This window comes from Rhipicephalus sanguineus, unplaced genomic scaffold, assembly GCF_013339695.2.
Source record: "Rhipicephalus sanguineus isolate Rsan-2018 unplaced genomic scaffold, BIME_Rsan_1.4 Seq10031, whole genome shotgun sequence".
Taxonomy (NCBI): Eukaryota; Metazoa; Arthropoda; class Arachnida; order Ixodida; family Ixodidae; genus Rhipicephalus; species Rhipicephalus sanguineus.
Genome location: NW_023614146.1, coordinates 1,068,145 through 1,090,491, shown reverse-complemented (window position 1 = coordinate 1,090,491; position 22,347 = coordinate 1,068,145). Strand labels below are relative to the sequence as shown.

The 22,347-nt window shown below is 47.3% G+C and overlaps 1 protein-coding gene across 3 annotated transcripts in view; it reads right to left on the bottom strand.

The window, feature by feature from the left end:
• Positions 1-6,840: 6,840 nt before the first annotated feature.
• LOC119375883 (Kv channel-interacting protein 4) overlaps positions 6,841-22,347 on the bottom strand; it is a 380,219-nt gene continuing 364,712 nt past the window's right edge. The window contains exon 9 of one of the 3 annotated variants that reach the window (XM_049411313.1): positions 6,841-7,917. The gene's annotated coding sequence lies outside the window, so the exon portion shown is untranslated. The remainder of the gene's footprint in view (positions 7,918-22,347) is intronic. The other 2 variants (XM_049411314.1, XM_037645918.2) reach the window with 2 other exon arrangements.

The following is a 22,347-nucleotide window of genomic DNA, read 5'->3' as shown; positions in this document are numbered from 1 at the left end:
GAAGCGAGACTGACTTCGGAAGGCGTCTATGCCTTAGGACGCTGTAAGCCAAATTGTTCAAAACTTCGTCTAAACCGCGCGGTGTCGTTCACGAAGGAAAGTTCATTGTGTATGGTTCAATCGGACAAAGAAGGGAGCTTTGCCGTTTTTTCTGACAAATGCTTCTTAGACAAAGCTAATGAAGCTGTATTTGGAGTGTTCAACGTAATCAGCGACGTATCTTTGAACAAAGTGAAAGCCAGAGCTATCCGGTTATGCAAGAAGCTGGACATTGGGAAAACACTCAAAGCTATCGAGAAAAGTGAGAATAATAGTTTACAGGCTTTTTTCAACGCTAAGACGCACAAAGAGGGCATTCCTTTCGGAGTGATTGTGTCGGAAAGAGGCACATGGCAAAAGGATTTCGCGTTATTCTTGCAAAACAAGCTAAATATCCTTGAGGTACGAGACCCATTTTTGGTTAATAATTCCGAAAGCATAGTAGCATTTTTGAAAGCTCACAAAGACCGAGGGTTGAAGGGCTTCTCTGTCAACATTACTGACTTGTATTACTCCTTCCCGCGTCGTCTGAGGCTAAAATGCGTTGAAGATAGCATAGATGAATATGATGTACTCAAAGTTACTTCTAAAGCGGGCATCTCAAGTGATGGTTTTGTGTGTTTGCTAAAATTTTACTGAACCTCGACCTTTATGCAATGGAACCAATCTGTGTTACTGCAAAAAGGGGTGCTTGTATTGGCTCCTGTATCGCCCCAGTGTTGAGTAATCTACTCCTAGCTGAACTTGACAGCGGCCTGGCGAATCGTCTCTAGGGAACTAATGTACGGATGTTTTTCGATACGTGGATGATTTTATCATCTTTATTCACTGCCCAGCTGTGTGTTTTCTGAAAGAGAGTACCGAAATGCTGAACGAGTGTCATGCTAGTCTTAAACACCTGGAAGTCACCGTTGAATGGCCGGTTGACGGGCGCATTATATTTCTGGACCTTATGCTAACCTGTTCGGACAAGCAGCTATGCTGGGGGTACGCACCTCGCGCCAACAAGGGACTCTTTCACTCTAACCACACAAAATCAACAAACACGAGCATTACAGCTTTGTGCCTCATCATCATCATCATCATCATCATCATCATCATCAGCCTGTCTACGCCCACTGCAGGGCAAAGGCCTCTCCCATGTTCCGCCAATGAACCCGGTCCTGTGCTTTCTGTTGCCACGTTATACCTACAAACTTCTTAATCTCATCTACCCACCTAATTTTCTGTCTTCCCCTTACGCGTTTGCCCTCTCTTGGAATCCAGTCAGTTACCCTTAATGACCATCGGTTATCCTGCCGACGTGCTACGTGCCCGGCCCATATCCATTTCTTCTTCTTGATTATAGCCTCAGTAATGCTATAAAAAAGTCCTGCACACACCTCATGGGTCATAGTTTCATGCAGCAGATTTCACGTCTAAAAGAAGCCGGTTATCCTGATCATGTATTGGTCTCGGTAGCAGAAAAAAACCTCAAGAAACTTCGTGCACGATTGAGCGATCCTGACCCACAAGACCTCGCTGCTCCTGAGTCAGGAACACAGCCGTCATTCTCTACATTTATGAACTGTCTCATAACATGAAGAAATTGGCCTTACGGGAAAATATAAGTGTAGTTTTCTGTGTGCCCCACAAGCTAGAGAGTCTCGGTTCGAAAACAAATCTGTCTAGGACAGAAAAAAATCACCGCCATATCCACGAAGTGAATTATGTTAGAGGAGCTTGCTTGGAGATGATCGGGTAACCCGCGAATCCTCCGTACATATTCCTCTACCGTGATATAGAGACGAGACAACGTTGTTATGTACACATTAGCCCTCTTCGCTTCGGCCTCCCGGGCTCTCACCGCAGGGTCTTGGCGGCGAGCCCGAGCTGCTGCTGCGTTGCGAGGCCGCCGCGCTGCTTGCTTGGCTGGGATGGTCATGCTGCGGAGCGGCAACGAAGACCGTTCACTGAGTGAGCTCCCGGCGCAGAGAAAGGAAGCACGCCAAACGGGAGCGCCAAACGAGAGGCGCGGTCCTCTAGCGGTCACCTATCGAACTAGCGCATGCGCCGAGCATGGTCTGCACCATCTAGTGAGCATTCTCGAAATCACCGGAGAGAGCGTAGCTGGGCCTCTCCGGTGGGACCAATGAGAACTAGTGTACACGCCGCCGATAACGGACAAGGCGCGAGCATTAGGAGCAAGCTCCTAAAGGTGGACTGTGGCATCAATCAAAAACACAGATTCATAGATTATAAGGCATTCGTCATCTACCGTATTCCGCTGTCATGTGGGAAATACTGCGTCGCACAGACGAGCAGGCGCGTAAACGTGCGGCTAAGAGAGCACGAAAACAAGACAAAAAAGCTGCCTGCTGACGGATTCCTCGCTATCCTTACTCAGTCGTGCGGGTGCCGCCAAACTCTGACCGGACCACCATTTTGGGTCGTTACAAGGATGAAATCACCCGCCTCATCGTAGAAGCGGAGCACATGGACGCTCTTGGTGATATCTGTGTAAGCAAGCCATCAGTATCATTATCTTCAAATGAGTTAAGGTTCCTGCGAAAATGCTGACGTCCTGCTACTATGCGGTTATCACCCATTATGTTGTTGTTGTTAGGTGATTCGCTCGCACATGTCGGTCGTTATCACCACGTCACCTGTGGTTGCTGCTGAGGTAGGGGTATACTTAGGGCGGTGCGGGTCTAGAAAAATAAACATTGTTGTTGCTAGTAGCGCTGCTTGTGTCGTCTTCCTTCTCATGTCCTTGTGCCATGATCGCGCTGCCACCGAAATTCGTCATGGCTTACCAAAAAGCCCACTTCGCAACTCTTGCTCATACATTGCGACAGAAGAATTAAATCAAATAAACAGATACAAAAAGTTATAAAAGACAGAGAGATGAGAGAAAAGCAAAGAAACAGAGGAAGAAGGAAAGAACAATAAAGAGAAACACAGAAGACCACCTAGCTCCGCACTCCCTTCAGGCTTGGCACCATTAGTGCGGAGCTTCCTTTTTTGTATCGCCGGTACGACGGATTGATATGGTTCTGGTATATTCACACTGTGCCAGCATGACTGTGTAACCCTGTGGTTAAGCTCCTGATTGGGGTCGGAGCGCGAAAAACGTAGACAAAAGAGCAGAGAACCACACAGGACTCTTGTATCTACGTCTGCCGCGCTACGAGCAAAATCCCACCAACTAGCCCAGTTTGCAGTTCTGATAAGGTTAAGATACTCGCCTACAGAGCTTGGCACCTGTGTTCAAAACCTAGCACCAGTAAGAAAATTGACTGCATGTTACATATTTATAAATGCGTAAGAATTTTTCTGCCGACTCCACGAGAAAACTGTCCGTCTGTTCGTCTGTCTGTAAGCAATAAATGAGTAAAACAGATGTTTTCACTCCGGTGCTTGGGTCGAACACGGGGCTCCTGAAGCGAATGTCTTAACCACTAAGCTTGGCATGCAAGCTTTAAAGTGCGGACATGTGAGAAGTACATGAATGCGTTTTCCCCGCGGTGCAGAAAAATTTATCGAGATAACGCTGTCTATGAGACGTCTTTGAAGTGCGTCAAACTGGAATGAAAGCTCACTGCAGGACAAGCCGACAGGGAGGACTGAACACACCAGAACAATTGAAACATTGCGAAGTTTTTATGGTAAACGCGCGTTTCGGTAGTCGCGAGAAGCGCGTGCGATGGGGGAGGAGAGAAAAAGACGCTATTCCTGCATCTAGGAAGCCAGACTCAGCACCCATAGGGAAATATTGAGAGGCTAATAAAGATGTGAAGGAGAAGGAGAGCAGTGTGAAGTCCATGGCAGAGGACGCATCGGGCGGCTTCTGTAGCCGGTTGCCCTGTCTAGCATAGAGCTTCCTAAAATGACCTAGAGGGAACTCTGGCGCTGCGATCGTTCAGCCAGCATGGGAATGATGGGTAGTACACGGATTTGCCTAGTCTTCGTGTTTGTGGGCTGCTAACGCACTTGTGGCTTTGTTTATTGCTATGTTTTGGTTTTCTTTCGGATAAAATAATGGATCGTTGTGAACTTCGTGACCAAATTTGAATCGGTGAGCCTGAACAAGTTAAAGTGGTGAAGTGAAACTGCTGATGTTTGCTGAACTTCGTTTTGCGACAAAGCGGATGCAGGCGACGCGGAGCCATACGGAGCCGAAAGAACGAAGTTTAGACAAATCCGTGTACTACCCATGATGCGCATGCTGGCTGAAGCGCGATGCATTGCAGCTCCCATAGACACTAGCGCCAGAGTTCCCTCTAGTAAGTATTGTAGGAAACTCTATGCTGTCTAGTACCCCCAAACGACGCGAAGAACCACCTCGAGGACCTGGGTGTGGTGCTGGGCAGGGAGCAGGAGGTCCCTCTGTGCAGCCGCGGGTAGACTCTGTGGCGATCAAGGCGGCTCGTTATGCTTGAAACGCTGGGCATACACAACAAGTGGTGAATCCTTTCGTCTGTTCCGCACGCAGTGCACGCATGTGACGATGACGCCGGGCAGCAGGCCAGGATCAGCCGATGCGTAAACGCAGGAGGCAGGAGGGACCACTCCCTCCTGAAGAGGCCTGGTCAGGCAGCCGGGTCGATACTTCCATCCTAGCTACAAGTTCGTGAGGGTGACAGCTTAGGATTTGCCGCCTCAAGGTGAGCCTCGAACAGTCTGAGGCGGCCACAGCATGGCAGACAGCGGCGGTGGAGCTTCTTTCGCCAGTGCGTCTGCCTGCCCATTTCTCTGATGTGCCACATGAAGTGAGACCCAGTGCAGGGAGACATCGACGCCACTGGCAAGGAGAGCATGCAGCTTGGAGACGAGCAGTTGTGCTCCGAAGCCTCCCCATTCCGGTTTCTCCACGGCCAGCAGCTCTCGGCGTACCAGGGGGGAGCGTTCGAGATGACGTCCCATGGCATGCGCACGACTACGACAGAGAAGATCGAACGCTGACGAGCGCTAGATGCCATGCCGATGCCTCCAGAAAGAGGCAATCCAGGGACGGCCGCTACCTACAATAAAAGGCGCTTACGCCAAATCCCAAAAGAGATTATTCGTTAATTTTTAACACGAAAGTGTCCCATGCCGTGGTCCACCAAGCCATCATAGACGTATTTCCGTCACGGATATGACGTCGCTAAAATGAACACTAACGAATGAACAAGAAAACATTCAGAAGAAAGCTTTCCGCCACTGGGCTTAGAACCCACATCTGTCGAGCCGCCCCTATAGGCGCACGGCACTTTACCAACTACGCCACCGAGACTTTCTTTTTTTTTCATTTTACCTTCGCCACCAAGACACATGCACGAAGGCCCACAAACGCGCTTTATATCTCACACATACCCTGTCTCGCACGGTGCTCTCTCTTGGTCGGGCGGGACGGTACCGCCGTCTGTGAGCGGGGTTGTGAAGTACTGCGTCATGACGCTAACGAGTGCCGTAGGGAGCGATTTGGCGACGATGCAGTTAGAGGGTCTCGATGCCAGCGAGCAACGCTGGCCGCACTTGCATCAATTAGTCGCCGTAGACGCAGTTGCGTTCTTTGCTTTTCACTTAGTGTTAGCGCGTTACGGCTGGTTGTCAGTGTAGTGCAGCTTCCACATGCACCAAGGGTGTTTCTCTGCCACCCACTTATTCGAGTGTGATAGCACCGACTAATAAAACTGCTGCAATAAGCGCCGCAGAAAGACAACAATGTCGACGGGCTAATGTCGTGCCTTCGTGGAGCGAGACAGACGCCAGCCGGCACGTGGAACGCCTGCGCGCGTTCCCGGCTCAAGCTACGAATATTTGCCTCTCGTCTAAATCTAGGTAACCCGTGTTGCGGAAGCGCAGTGTGGTAGTGTATGCATGACCACAGGCGTTGGTTACCCTATTACTTAGGCGCGCACATCGTGCCGTTTCTCTCCTCAGCTAACGACGCTTTGAAGAAGTGCATATCGAGTGTTTGAACTGTGCTAATATGTGCTTCTTGGTGCCATTTTTGGTTGGGATTCACGATATGCTATGTCCAGGTATATGTTAAGGGCTTCAGCTACCACAACGCTTAAATCATGATCATGGGTGTTAGTCGTCGCGATGGAGATGTGCCACTAGACGTCAACGTGGGTGCATCCATGTCAAACAGTGCTATAGCTGTCAAACTCTAATACACATTGTATGCACAATCTCTCAGATCAATGCACAAAACAATGAACTACTTTTGTGAAGACACGTTTCATTGCCGTGTTATACCGATTTCTATGACGGAGGCCTCAGTCATGTTTTTTCTTTATAGCAGCGATCGTGTTATATAACAGGCGGACAGTTTAGTCCTTGAGTGCGGACAGTTTAGTCCGCATTTAGAGAAAAGAAAACAGCAGTAACGCTCATGCTTCTTCGAAAGCCATACTAAAATATCTTGTAGCTTGCAGGATTTTCTCACGACGATGTCGAAAGTCGGCTTTCAATCTCATGGTGAAAAACATAAATACCAGCTGATACGAAACAGGTGCCATTCCAATAGCACAATGGTCAGACATGATCTTATGCGCGCGTATTCTGCTTTCACGTGAAGCTCTCTACAGAAGTTCCCTTTGGTGAAAGAACATTAAAAGCGGGCAGTTGTTCACACAGCAAACACGTGCCCCACTCACCTCGGCGGTCCAGACTGCATCAATATTTCCTCCAATAATGCTTCCTGGAAACAGTACGGTTTAACTCGCCTCATTCACTTCGGCTTACGGTAACCTTCGAGACGCGCATTTAATTCAACCAGGTCCACAAGAGAGTGTAATAATTGCTTTATTAAGCGGCAGTCTTCCATAGAGGCAGAGAGAATAAACATTGATACATTCGGGTCAAGAATGTGTTTATTTACATTTTAATAACAGCTTATCAGCAACGTGGTACGATAGTAATACAACAGATGTTCGATCATCTATGAGCGAGAGGAATGCCTAGTTTAGTGAGATCGAGGTCAGGTCTGGCAGTAGCCATACATGTAAAGAACATCAGTTTTGTTGCTTGTCCAGGCACTATTTTTTTGCGGTCATCAACGAAACATTTCAGTTACCTGGTAAACGTGAAGCAATTAAATACCTGACGAATGCACCAATTATGTTTCTGGCAGCAGCAACATGTAACTTCCTCAAAAATTATCACACTTTACTAAATAAATAGTGCTACTAACACATTTGCAATGCAGATGGATAAAGGTTCTCGCACTAAGTTTTTGACGGCAAAATGCATGAGAGAGCGAACGATGCCTGCATAGGAATACCTTCGCAGATTAAGGCTGGTATCTGTACATAGTGGCCTAACTATGGCAAAGCGTAATAAAATGTTGGCCTGTGTATGTAAGCCGTGATGACCAAGAATAGGTAAGATTACAGGATTATCAACATTTAATGGAAAGCCTCTGACTCGTTTCAATGGAGAAGACTACGCGTGCTATATGACATGCTCGAAACAATAAATTTTACAATAAATAGTGTGAGAAAATGAACATGCTATTCTCTTCTTGTGCTTGGGTGCTTGGGTATCGTAATGGCGCTGGTAGTGCTAATATGGCACTGTGAGAGCTTTCCCAAGATCGCCGTCGTGTAGATGGTGCACAGGTAAATGTAGCAGCAACACCAATGCGGAGCACCACTCAATTCTACAGTATGCTTTTGAACCAGGATACAATGTGTTCTTGTGCATTCTGAAGAGAAGGGACCTCTCGAAGGCTCAATGGAGTCATGTAAACTACCAAACACAACCATGACGAAGAATGGCAACCACTGGCTTGAGCGACTGTCATAAAATTGCTGAGTCGGGAGAAGGGACTCTGTAGGGGAAAAACGAACGTGCTGGGTATTGGTGTCTTCCCGGGTACTTTCACATGGACTGCAGGTGGTCAGACTGAAAAGAAGAACAAAGAAGGATGCAAGAGTCAGAGTCTGTTTGTAAGGCAGGCTTGTGAAGTATTCAGTGCAGATAGCCGAAGCGCAACGTATTGGTGCGGCGTATCTTAGTGGCATCACAGTGAGAACTCTAGGCGATTTTCCGGACCTAGATTGCGCGAATGAAATGACATGGCGCCACTGGCATTTGGCTTTCTATCCCTGAAACGTGACCTTTGGCACCGTTGCTCGATATGTCGCCATTCGCCATGCGTCGCCCGCTTGGTGTACCCATAGCGTCTGCGCGCACGCGTTGGGCAAGTAAAAGCGAGCGGACGGCAGCATTGGAAAAAAGTCAACCTGGAGGCACCTCTGGATGTAGTCTCCTTCCGCCTCGTGTTTATCACGTAGTCATCGGGCGCTGTGTAGCGCGTTGCTTTCACACCTGCGCGTTTATTTGCTTTATATTTCTGTCCGGAGAGAAATGCGGTATTTGTTGGCATTTTGCAGTGTTTCCGAGATCGACTCTCAATTACTCAGCCACAAAGCTTAGCAGACGTGGCTCAATAAACACAGCTGACGCCAAGAACGATAACCGATTTGCCCATTTATTTAGTGATGTCAGGACAGTAGGCAAAGAACAAGCTCGAGTTCGGGTGGAAGCGGGCTGTCGCGGCTGCATGGGTGCTGCCACGTTGGCTTGTAACCACAGCTACTAGTGCTTGCCAACACAGAAATTAAGGGCATACGCTATAAATGCGAAGTAGAATAAACTTATCATAAGCCGTCAAATAAAATGAAATGTCTCAACCTTGTCAGCTTTTAGGCGATTAAATATCGAACTATGTTTTGCTGCGCAAGCATGTGTCTTGCTTACACCCTACTGCAACCAGCTTGTGTGGTACGTCCACGGCCGCTTCACTGACCGAAGGTCAGTTATGATCACGTGGTAAAACATGGCCGCGCATGCGTGCCATGTTTTACCACGTGATCCTGCATGCGTGCCGCTGCGAAAAATCCTCTCTACGCAGGAACGAGAATGCAAAACTTGCGTCTTGCTATATAAGAGAATCTCTTTTGCATGTATTCATTTAACTGCTGCGTTGATATAGCGCCTGCCCTGGCACGAAAGTATGCGAGAAAAAAATCCATCCAGCTCCAGTTCGCGAACACTGTCGAAACAGCGAAGCTAATGCCGGTCCTTCATCAGGCTATATCGTACTGCTATGTTTCTAAAGTTTTCCGTTCGTTGGAGCTTAGCTTCGGCCTCTCTTGCGCGAATAGATTATTGCGTTGCCTATCGCAGTGAACGAACAATGACCGATCAAAAAGCTCTGCAGGAAGACCTCTGTAGCGTAATAAAATGGTGTCACACCTGCCTAATGTCTCTCAACGCAAAAAAAAAATCTAAAATAATGTCATTTTCTCGAAACGTAAACCCTCTACTCGTTTCTTACGAAATAGGCAGCATACCACTCCACTTAATATCATCATATAAATACCTGGGTGTCAGTGTATGCGGTGACTTATCCTGGCGCACCCACGTCACTAATATATCAGCCTCTAACAAAACATTAGGTTTCTTAAAACGGAACCTCCACCATACTTCATACCAAGTAAATCGAATCGCTTATCAATCACTCGTTCGGCCAAAACTCGCATAAGCGTCATCTGTTTGGCATTCACTTCAGGCATATCTCACCGAAGCAACAGAGGCGGTTCAAAATCGGGTAGCCAGGTTTATTCATTCCACGTATTCGTATGACTTCAGTGTCACGTCACTAAAATCGCAATGCAGTCTGTCACCTCTCTCCCATCGTCACCGTCTCGCCAGCTTATCGCTCCAGCACAAATTATTTTTCAGCTCTCTTCATCAACCACCTTACATTTCACCCGCAGCACGCACATCGAGCCGCCTATGTCACTCGCACCGAGTCTCGCGTCCACGTGCACGAACCACTACTGTTTCATCCTCATTCTTTTTTCGAACTGCCTCATAATGAAACAGCCTTCCCGAGGAAATCGTTGCTACCACCTGCCCCTGTCTGTTTCTGAAACGTTTGACGGAATATATTGAAACTAACAATGCGCAATAAAGGTTGCAGTGGTGTACTAACAAGACTTTATATTAACAAGTTTATTTTATTGTATACACTTTTGTAAAGGACACCTTTGCATTTGTTCTTCATGTAACCACCCCTTACGTAATACCCCCTGGAGGTCTTTCAGGTATTAAACTGAACATCGCGGTTGGCTCGGCGAGGACATCCCCGTTCTCGCATCGACTCTTGCTGACGCTCACGTCGGGTGGCTTCTTGATAGGGAGAATGAGAAATGTTCGCCATTTTGAAAGCGCAAACGCTTGAACACTGACATTGACAAGCTATTTTGCACTCCACTGCGCCTCACCGACACCGCCTGTTGGCGCGTTTCCCGAAGGCTCACCCCTCGACATCCTCTGCGCTCGCCTCTCGCAGCTCACGCAGCCCTCCCCTTCCTACCGAGCCTCGCTCTGGCCACATTGCGAGGCGACGTGGTCAGCGCTACCACAACGGCGCACATGAAAGCCTCGACTAAGAACAGCTTCGCTCTTAAAATTCCTCGCAGTGAATCAAATAGCCAAACAGAAAATTGTATATATATATATATATATATATATATATATATATATATATATATATATATATATAGTGGGTCGCTGCGACGATGGACCGATTTGGTGGGAACAGGGGGGAGACAAAGAAGAAGAATAAAGAGATCGTGTTTTGGATCTGTGCACGGCAGTCGTGGAATGTTACATTGGCGCAGTCTGTGACAGGATACAAGCCTCTATTATGTGGATAACGCTGAGCGTATCGAGAGACCGAAACGGTCAGTCATATTTTTCAACCTGTGAAGTGGATGAAGATATCCAATATGATTTACCTGAAAGCATCACGACTCCCAAGCTTCGCGAGTTCATCGCCGAGAAGGCTGGAAAGACGCTGCAGGAGATTGATGGCCAAGCATCAGTGAAGATACCATTGAAGCATTCCGAATTTCATGAATATATCATGGCGCCGCTGGTGCAGCTGAAGACAAGGACTTCACCAAGCAAAGCCGACTCTTCCATAGACTCGTGCCTGCTAGAAATGCTTCACTTGCAGCAGCAACACGCCGAGCGACAGCAGCAATTCATGGAAAATCTTCTGACAGTTATTCGAGCCCAACAGCGACAACACAAGCAGGTGGTAAAGCCCGACATCTTCGACAGAGAAGATTCAAACCCAGAGACTTGGATACAGTTCTACGAACTAGCGTGTGAGGAGAACTCCTGGAATGAACCCTACGAGCGCATCAAGAACATGCGTCAGTTTCTCAGCGGACTTGCCAAGAAGTGGTACGACATCCACTACGCTGGACATATGACGGACACGTGGGACGAGTGGAGAGCGAGCTTTTTGGCAGCCTTTGACGAAAACCCGGTTGAAAGGTGGGACCGAGCTATTTTTTATAAATATCGTTCAGGGAAGCCACTAGAATACTTTTACGAGAAAAGGCGGCTTCTTCACATGGCAAATGCAAAATTACCCGAGTCCGCAGTAGTGCCACTGATTGTTCACGGCTTACCTAAGGAACTGCAGAGGCAGGTGCAAGTAAAGTCGCCTAAAACCATCGAAGAGCTATTGGGAAGTTTCCGAAACATTTGCACCGATTTCGCACCACAGAATGTGCGTCGTACTGATCAGACTTTTGAAAGGGCACCATGGAGGTCTCGCGAGCTCGAAAGTCATCATAGCAAGAATCGAGTCGTCAACCTGATGTCTGATACCCGCAATGACACAGAACAAGCCGCCTCGAATTCAGAGGAAGCGGAACCAAAAAACTAATTAAAGAGGGTGTCCAGTCCCACCTGCTGACAAAAATTGAGACTGTTTTTCTAACGGCCCTTAACCTTGTTTATATTAAACTCAATGTCAATGGTGACAACGTTGATGCATTGGTTGACAGTGGTGCATCAGTCTCTGTAATAAATCAGGCCCTTGTCAAATGTGACGAAATAATCAGAGGGAGACCGGTCCAGGTACAGAGTTTTGATGGGACAAGACAAATATATGATGAATGGGTGAAAGCAAATGTTTCTTATCAGGGCCGGCGGGTTAATATCGACGCCCTTGTCGTGAAGGGATGCGATTATAAATTCCTGCTTTCGAGACCCGATATGAAAACACTGAAGTTAAATCTTTATTGGAACGATGAAGTAACCGTGGCGCAAGAGACGTGCGCGTCCTTGAACATTGCAGACCATCTTGTTAAGTCTGAAAAGGAAGTTCGTGAAAAATTTCCTGAACTTGTCTGCCTAGGAAACTATCCACCGGCTACAACAAAATTTACTGTTCACTTTAAGCTAAGAGATGTTACGCCGGTCAGACAAAAGCCTTACAGCATGTCCCGTGAAAAAAAACTGTGGTTGAAAACTGAAATCCAAACTATGTTGATGCTAGAATAATACGGCCATCGGTGTCTACATTCGCCTCGCCTGTTACTTTGGCGCCGAAAAAAGACGGATCTTTGCGACTGTGCACTGATTACCGGATTTTAAATAACCAAACAGACCTATTTCCTTTTCCAATGCCAAGGATTGACGAAATAATTGAAGAGACCGGAGGTTGCAAGATATTTTCTCGTATAGACCTCTGCAAAGGATTTTGGCAGATTCCACTGGAAGAGAAATATAAGATGTACACAGCCTTCGTCACACCATTTGACGTTTACGAATACAATCGTTTACCTTTCGGATGGAAAAATAGTGCGGCTTGGTTCCAGAAGATGATGAATAGCGTTCTCAAGCCATTCCTCGGATTATTCTGCAATGTGTATGTGGACGACATCATAGTCTACTCCAAGGATGAAACATCACACGCTAAGCACTTGACATCTGTTTTGATGGCATTACGTGACGCCAAACTGAAAGTGAACTTTAAGAAAAGTGAATTTTTTAAGCACAAGATTACATTTCTCGGACGCATTTTGGACGGATTCACAAAGAGCACGAAAGAAGAGTCCGTAGAACGTGTACGACGGATGAAGAAGCCAGACAATGTGCACGCAATCAGAGTTTTTCTTGGCCTCGCAGGACATTTTAGAAGTTACATAAAGGATTTTGCAGCACGAGCGAAGCCGTTGAACAACTTGCTCCGTAAAGACACAGATTTCATATGGACTGAAGAATGTGAGAAGGCGTATAAAAATTTGGTATTAGCCATATCCTCGGACCCAATACTCACGCTACCGGACTTCACTGTTCCATTTGAACTTACAACGGATGCATCGAACTACGGCGCAGGTGCTGTCCTGTACCAACGAAGAGGCACAAGAGGAAGCGAAAGAGAAAGACACGTAGTTGGATATTACTCCTATACTTTCACGAAGGCAGAACAAAACTACAGCACGACTGAAAAGGAGGCATTGGCTGTTGTGCTAGCAATTAGGTATTTTCGATCGTACCTAGAAGGCGCGAAATTCAAGCTGTTCACTGACCATCTGGCACTTACTCATTTGCTCAATGGTTCTCAACCTAAAGGCCGAGTTGCTCGATGGATAAGTGAAATTCAACAGTTTGATTTTGAGGTGGCACACAGAAGCGGACAAGATTTGTCAGACGCTGATGCTCTTTCTCGACTTCCCATTGCCAGTAACTGTGAAAACGACGAGACAGTGAACTCACTTACAATGTGGGAAGGCACAGAAGAGCTGATGTATGCAGACGGAAGGTTTTACGTACCAGATACTCTGAGAACAAGACTTCTCGGACTTTATCACGACAGTCCCGAGTCAGGAGGGCATGACGGCTTCTGGCGAACATACAACAAAATGAGGAGAAGATTTACGTGGCCTGGCATGAAGAAATATATTAACGACTACATTAGTTCTTGTCCACAATGTCAAATGAACAAAGCGAAATACAAGCAGAAGACAGACAGCATGATTTTTCCACCTTACTCAGAGATCCCATTCGAAACTGTTCATGTTGATTTCGCCGAACTGAAGAAAAAAAGCGAAGGAGTGAAGAAAACGCAATCCTTTTTGGTGTGCATTGATGAATGCTCACGGATGCTAGCAGCCAAGCCAGGAAAAGAAAATGCTGCTGCTGTCATATCGCTCTTGAGCAGAGACATGTTTAAAGCAGTGAAATGTGTTGTATCCGACAATGGACCCGCATTCAAGAGCCAGGCATTCGCAAAGTGGGCAAAAGAAAGAAACATTACCCTGAAGTTTACAGCCCCTTACCATCCATCAGCTAATGGACTAGCAGAGCGTGTCATCCGAGACGTAAAACAATACATAAGCATGTACCCAGGATTCCCAGGAGGGTGGAAGTGTTGCCTTCAAGCAGCTGTGTCCCACCACAACAGATCGCATACAAGCACTCTTGGATGCAGCCCTCAATGCGCCGCCTTCGGGGAGCCTGCCTATTTACCTGCGGACGACATACTTGGCATATCAGAGAAGCTTCACCTGAAGGAAACGAAGAAAGGTGTAGAACAGCAAAAGAAGCACAGGGAAGCGATGAAGAGAGCTTTTCACAAACGTCATGTTTTGTAATGCAGCTATGCCGTCATCGTCAGGAATGTTTGTATACAATGAGGACACATCAAGAGTAACCAAGTACGAGTTTTTCGGCACACACAGACCTGCAATGTCTCGAAGAAAATGTGTGGTGTCCTTTACGTACGACGCGAGAGTGCATGGAATGTGGCTTATTAATTTGTCCACGTACCCTGATATGGGTTCAGTTATTGTACCTATGCCTGATATGATTGGTCGACCTGGGTTACCGGGCTTATGAATTTTTGGGAGGATGTAAAAGCGACCTGGACGAGGGTATGACGCTCGCATTAATACCTCGCATTAATACCTTAATACAACCGACTACTTACAAGAAGCATACTGCCAACTAGTCGACTCAAAATTTTACGAACGCCTCCCAGGGGATCCGACAGACGAATACAAACGTATCGTATCAACAGAACTAAAGAAACTGTTGGACGCAGAAATGATAACCAACACTGACCACAAACTACTGCGAGCGTCATACCCTCGTCCAGATCGCTTTTACATCCTCCCAAAAATTCATAAGCCCGGTAACCCAGGTCGACCAATCATATCAGGCATAGGTACAATAACTGAACCCATATCAGGGTACGTGGACAAATTAATAAGCCACATTCCATGCACTCTCGCGTCGTACGTAAAGGACACCACACATTTTCTTCGAGACATTGCAGGTCTGTGTGTGCCGAAAAACTCGTACTTGGTTACTATTGATGTGTCCTCATTGTATACAAACATTCCTCACGATGACGGCATAGCTGCATTACAAAACATGTACACAGACCATAGACAGCCTGACACCCCAGATTTCTCTGCCATCGCAACTTTGACGATGATGGTCCTGGAATTAAATTCATTTGAATTTAACCAAGAGTATTTTCGACAAATTAGCGGGACCGCTATGGGCACCAAAATGGCACCCAATTATGCCAACATATTTATGGGAAAGCTAGAATCCGAATTTCTTGCACAAAGTTCCTTGAAACCACTCTTGTACAGAAGATACATAGACGATATCTTTCTTATTTGGACCCACAGCGAAGATGAACTTCTAAACTTTATCGACACTTACAACGCTGTACATTCAAACATACACTTCACACACACCTACTCGCAAGCAACCGTAAATTTTCTAGACGTTACCGTAACGATAGAAGAAGACAAACTTTCTACAACCCTATACCGCAAACCAACGGATCGACAACAATACCTCCATTACCAAAGGGATCACCCGCGCCACTGTAAAAACAGTATTCCATACAGCCAGTTTGTCCTGCTTTGCGCCTTAAAAATCATTATGAACGTTCACCAACTTGCCCAACAAAAAGTTCTCCTAAACTGATTCTAGGTATGGAGTTCTTGCAAGCAAATAGTGCAATCATCGACTTGCAAAAATCTCAAATTTCTTTTTGTACGGAGAATGCGGTCACCATGTGTCCTACGAAGCAACCAATCGTTTCGCCTCTCCGTATTGTGGACGAAGGTGTGACCGTGCCGCCACGTAGTAGCGCGACAGTTGCTGTGGGAAGCGACGTTTTTCGTGACTATGCTGGACTAGCTGACGGAAATATCGGACTTCTACTCGAGAAAGGAATATGCGTGGCGAGAGGTTTAGTGAATCTGCGTGACGGATGTACGGATGTGCTATTGACCAACTTAAGCAACGAGGTACAGCATATTGCAAAGGGAACAGCCATAGCATCCCTTCATGACTACGAACAAGTCTCGGATGTTTGCACTGTAGATAAAGCACCTCCAGCTTCCTGGACAGCAGACCATGTCCTTCAGTCAATAGACATTGACCGAGAGCTGTCATCCCCACAGAAAGACCAGATTGTGGATTTAATTAAGGAATTCGCAGAGTGTTTTTCCACTTCGTCGAAAGTCAGACGTACTCCCGTCGCAAAGCACCGCATCGTAGTCGAAGGACATGTTAGACCTGTATGTCAGCATCCATACCGAGTGGCTCCGAAAGAAAGGGAAGCAATAAAGAAGCAAGTACAAGAGATGCTCGAGGACGACGTGATACAGCCATCCAAAAGCCAGTGGGCAACACCGGTAGTACTTGTCAAGAAAAAGGACAACACCCTGCGGTTCTGTGTTGACTACAGGAAACTGAACCTCGTCACGAAGCGGAATGTTTACCCACTTCCACGAATCGACGATACCCTAGATAAATTACGTAATGCTCACTTCTTTTCATCTTTGGATTTAAAAAGCGGATACTGGCAAATCGAAGTGGACGAACGAGACCGTGAGAAGACGGCATTTGTGACACCCGACGGACTCTACGAGTTCAAAGTACTTCCGTTTGGTTTGTGTTCTGCTCCCGCTACCTTTCAGAGGATGATGGACACTGTGTTGTCTGGACTCAAATGGCAGTCCTGCCTTGTCTATCTTGATGACGTAGTAGTTTTTTCAACTACCTTCGAGCAACACATACAGAGATTGAGAACTGTACCGGATGCTATTCGCGCGGCAGCACTGACGATCAAACCCGAAAAATGCCACTTCGGATTTCGCGAGCTTCGGTTCCTCGGGCACATCGTTAGTTCTGCAGGTGTGCGCCCAGACCCCAAAAAGATCACTGCGGTTGAAAACTTCCCAAAGCCACGAGACGAAAAGGCCATGAGACGTTTCCTGGGGCTTTGTGCTTATTACAGGCGCTTCGTTGAAAACTTCTCCAAGATCGCCGAACCACTGACACGGCTTACAAAGGAAGGTGTACCGTTCGTCTGGCAGAAAGAGCAAGAAGACTCCTTCTTTGAGTTACGACGCCGTTTGCAGTCGCCTCCTATACTTGCTCATTTTTATGAAGACGCCAAAACAGACATTCATACGGACGCCAGTAACGTTGGCCTCGGTGCTATTCTTATTCAGTGGCAGAACGGAGAAAAAAAGGTTATCGCTTACACAAGCCGGACTCTGTCGAAAGCTGAATCAAATTATTCAGCTACAGAAAAGGAATGTCTCGCAGTTATATGGGCCATCAGTAAGTTCCGGCCTTATTTATACGGAAGACCATTCCGAGCAATCAGCGACCATCATTCATTGTGTTGGCTGGCGAATCTGAAGGATCCTTCTGGAAGACTTGCTAGATGGAGCCTGCGTCTGCAGGAATATGACATCACCGTCGTCTACAAGTCCGGCCACAAGCACAATGACGCGGATTGCTTGTCACGTGCATCAGTCGAGACCTCATCTCCTGAACATGAACAAGATTCCGCATTTCTTGGAGCTGTGAACGTGTCAGAGATGGCTCACGATCAGCGAATGGACCAAGAATTACTCCTTCTCATCCAGCACTTAGAGGGTCAAAGTACCACGAGTTTTCGTCGGCGGATTACGTTCCTATGTTCTCCGGAACAACGTGCTCTACAAGAGGAACTTTGAACGCACTGGTGAGACCTTTCTGCTTCTCATTCCATCATCACTGCGAGCGGAAATCTTAGAAGCGTGTCACGATGACCCTTCGGCAGGCCACTTGGGCATTAGTAGGACTTTGGCAAGAATCCGCCAGAGATATTACTGGCCGAAATTAATAAATTCTGTAAAGCACTATGTCAGATCATGCCGAGAATGCCAAAGGCGCAATATACCGCCACTGAAACCAGCAGGTCTGTTGAAACCGATAGAGCCACCGAAAGGACCATTTGAACAGGTGGGAATGGACTTGTTAGGGCCATTTCCTGTCTCGTCGTTGGGAAATCGGTGGATAATTGTAGCAACAGACTACATGACCCGATATGCCAAGACGTCGTCTCTCATAAAAGGAACCGCAAATGAAGTGGCTCAGTTTTTCGTCACCCAGATAGTGCTGTGGCATGGCGCTCCTAAGGTTGTCATAACAGACAAAGGAACAGCGTTCACTGCCAGGTTGATGCAGTCTGTCATGAAACTGACGCATACCGACCACAGAAAAACGACAGCGTACCATCCGCAAACAAATGGTTTAACTGAAAGACTCAACAGAAAGCTGGCTGACATGATCGCAATGTACGTGGACGTCGAGCATCGGACATGGGACAGTATTCTACCGTATGCTACATTTGCGTACAATACTGCAGTACAGGAGACGACCCACTTCACAACATTTCAACTTGTTTACGGTCGGACGGTAACAACGACTTTAGACGCGATGTTTCCTGTGAACAATACGAATGAGGATGACCCTGATATCAGCGAATACATAGAAAGGGCGGAAGAGGCACGACAGCTGGCAAGGCACCCTATCATTGAACAGCAGGACGTCGACGCACATCGTTATAATCTAAGACGAAGAGACGTACAGTACAACCCCAGAGACCAAGTGTGGGTGTGGACGCCTGTACGTGCACGTGGCCTATCCGAAAAGCTTATGCGGCGCTATTTTGGCCCTTACAGGGTTCTTCGCCGGCTAGGTACCATAAACTACGAGGTGATCCCCGAAGGTCAAGCGTGCCCAACACGACACAGGAATCTCCCAGAAGTCGTACATGTAGTACGAATGAAACCGTACACGAAAGGAACTGAACAACCGAGCTGGCACACGTTCTCAAACAACAAGAGCAGCCCTACACTTTGAAAACAGTCGGCCTTCTGTACGCATCGGGACGACGCGTGCTACGAGGCGGACAAATGCCACAAGTTGTTCGACATCCGCAGAAGACGCGTGTCGCACACTGCATTTATAAAAGCCGCCACACAACTGGCAAGCAAAGCACGCGATGAACCGTCGGCCTGCGCGCGCCACCACGCTACGCGGTGGGACCGGCACAGAACTGCTGGTGCGTGAAAGAAGAGACCGACGAAGTTCGGAACAGCGAGCAAGGGACATTCTTGCCGAGGATTTAACTCTTGAGTTTACGGGCACAGGTTCGCCCTAAATAAATAATTTTTATAGTAGCAGGCGCTGTATTTATTGGTTACAATATATATATATATATATATATATATATATATATATATATATATATATATATATATATATATATATATATATATATATATATATATATATATATATATATATATATATATATTATCTGCCACTACTAAGCTAACACATTGATTGGAGAAGAGTTTCGGGCTAGTTTGTGCATGATGACTGAATATATCTAATTAGAACAAAATATGGTTGATCCTCCGTCATAGGAATCGGAATAACACGAAAGTAAAACGTGCCCATATATAATGTTTACTGTACATTGATATAAGAGAGCTTGCACACTGTATATTGATGTCGGGCAGGTATAGCAGCGTTTAACGTGGATGCACCCATTTTGATGCTTGGTGGTACATCTCCATGCCGACGACTAAGGTCCATGTTCAATGATTAAACAAACCCTTGTGGTAGCTGTAGTAGTTAGCGGTGAAAGCGTAATCAGAGAACGAGTTGTGATAGCCAGACTAGCGTCCCATATTGGACGCAGAACTTGGTCGCCATGCTGCGGGGTGTTAAAATGTGATTGACCACCACGACCGCACTAGAGGGAAACGCAAAGCGCGTCGTGCAGCGCCGGTAGCCGGGCCGCAATTTTAAAGACGATAGTCTTTCTTGGGGAACTTAAACGCAGAAATTTTGGTCTGTCTTTCTGTCTGTCCTTCTGTCTGTCCTTCTGTCTGTCCTTCTGTCTGTCTTTCTGTTTGTCGGCACGTCCCTCGATTCAGCCACTCGGCCAAAGTTGAACCACTTGCCCAAGGGCCAGCCATAGTGAACGGCTGAATAGGTTCATACTTGTGTACATTGTTGATCAAAAAGCAAACATTACGCATATCTGAGGCGCAACATCACTAGGTAAGTATTAGGCGGTGTGTTCCTTTAACAGAAAATACATAGATACGCAATTTTAAAGACCTTGATGGTATGCGTTTAACGTTGACACAGTAACGCGTTTATTAAAAGATTGCCACAGCTGAAGCGATCGGCGGTCCAAGCCGAGCAAGCGCGAGCGCCAACAACAACCGTCTTCGTCGTCTTCTTTCGCAGGCGTTCTTGTCTGCGCCCTACCATGTTACAAATCACTCCCCCGCGGAAAAGGAGCCATCCTGGCCTCCTGGCGACCTAAGGAACAGGTACAACTGGTAGGTCATAATGCGGCTTCAGTCGATCGACGTGAACAGTCTCGCGGCCGCGACGACGGCGGTCCGTAGATGATTGAACAGGCTCAATCATATAGTTAACTGGGGATGCTTGACGTAGGACGCGGTAGGGGCCTTCGTACTTAGGCAGTAGCTTTGTGGAAAGGCCAGGAGCGGAGGAGGGAACGCGAAGCCACACCAACGTTACAGGCGAATACGACTCAGGAGGCAGGTTTTCGTCGTGACGGTCCTTCTGCCCCTGCTCGCCCTACAATGTTACAACCCTAGTTTCTTAAGGTGCGCTGAAAATGCGACTGGGCTGAAACTTGTCTTCCTCCGTGCCCTTTGCACAAGCTCATGTTGTGTTTCGGTTTCGGTTCAGTATTGCATTGTACGAATGACAGGGGGCGCCGCTCTGGCATTCCTGTTTTACCCAGGCGACGTGTAAGTAAGAGAGTTTGTGGAGAGTACTCGTTGAGTGCGGACGTTTCTTCTCCTTCGGCGCATCGCGCCAAACAGCGTGTTCGGGCTGGCCGGCGTCCCCACCGGTCGCGTTGGTCACCGCCGGTCTTCGCCTGCCGCTGCACCGGGACTACCAGCCCGCAACACAGCACTCGTGTTTCCCGACGTATTGCCAGATGGCATCCATATCTCACGCAGCGCCTCTTCTATCGTCTTTAGACGACATTTGCAGCGAAGCACGCAGATACGCGGCCAATTTTTTCTCGGGCCAAGCGCGTAGGCGGGGAACGCGGTGTTACAGCCAGATGAGGCAGGCGCGCGTCGCAGAGCTATTTTTGGTTTGATTAGCGTGATGCTATAAGCGAGGCCGACGCTTTTACGACGCTTGCGTTTAGGTCGCCACCTCGCGGTGTGTTAAGGCATTGACAAAATTGCACTTCTGTTGAAAACGCGCCGAATGGGACAAACGTGTAACGCGTTGCAGGTACTAATCGCGGAAGCCACGGTAATGATGAATTACTTTACTTTGCCGCTCCCAGAGGGCGACAGCACCCCGCCGACCGGGAGAGTGGTAGATATAAAAGGCGCGTTTGGAAAGCCTCTAAAGTCTGTGACCGTGGCGCAGTGGATAGCGCGCCCGGCATCTGTTGTTGCGGACCCAGCGGTCGTGGGTTCGATGCTCGGTGACGGAACTTTTTTTCTTTGCCATCTAATCGTGTACATTTTTTCGACGTCATTTCAGTGAGGGAAATACGTCACTGAAGTCTTGGTGGACCCCGGCATAAAACACTTTCGTGTTAAAAAACAATGGACAAGGTGAAGACAAGAGACAGGACGCGGCGCTAAACGTCAACTGAGGTCCGCCGCGGTGATACATTGGCTACGGTGCTCGGCTGCTGATCCGAAGGTCACGGATTCGATCACGACCGCGGTGGTCCCATTTCGATGAAGGCGAAATGCTGAACGCCCGTGTACTGTGATATGTCAATGCACGTTAAAGGACACCAGATGATCGAAATTTCCGGAGCCCTCCACTGCAGCGTCCCTCATAATGGTATCAAGGTTTTGGGACGCAAAACCCTAGATATTATTAAACTTCAACTGATCATTGACTTACAGAAAGAACAAATTCCCAAGCTGTGCAGGAGGCTGCGAAACACGAGAAAGATCGCCCAAAAAACGCCCCCCATAGACGCTACTAATCTTTTCAACTCTTCACATGCCTACACAACCAACTCGTGCCCCACCTTATCAAACGGTTCCATGCACCGATATCTCTCAAGCTATGCGCATTCTTTATTGTCACTGGCTCTGCAATAAAGAGTTCCTCTTC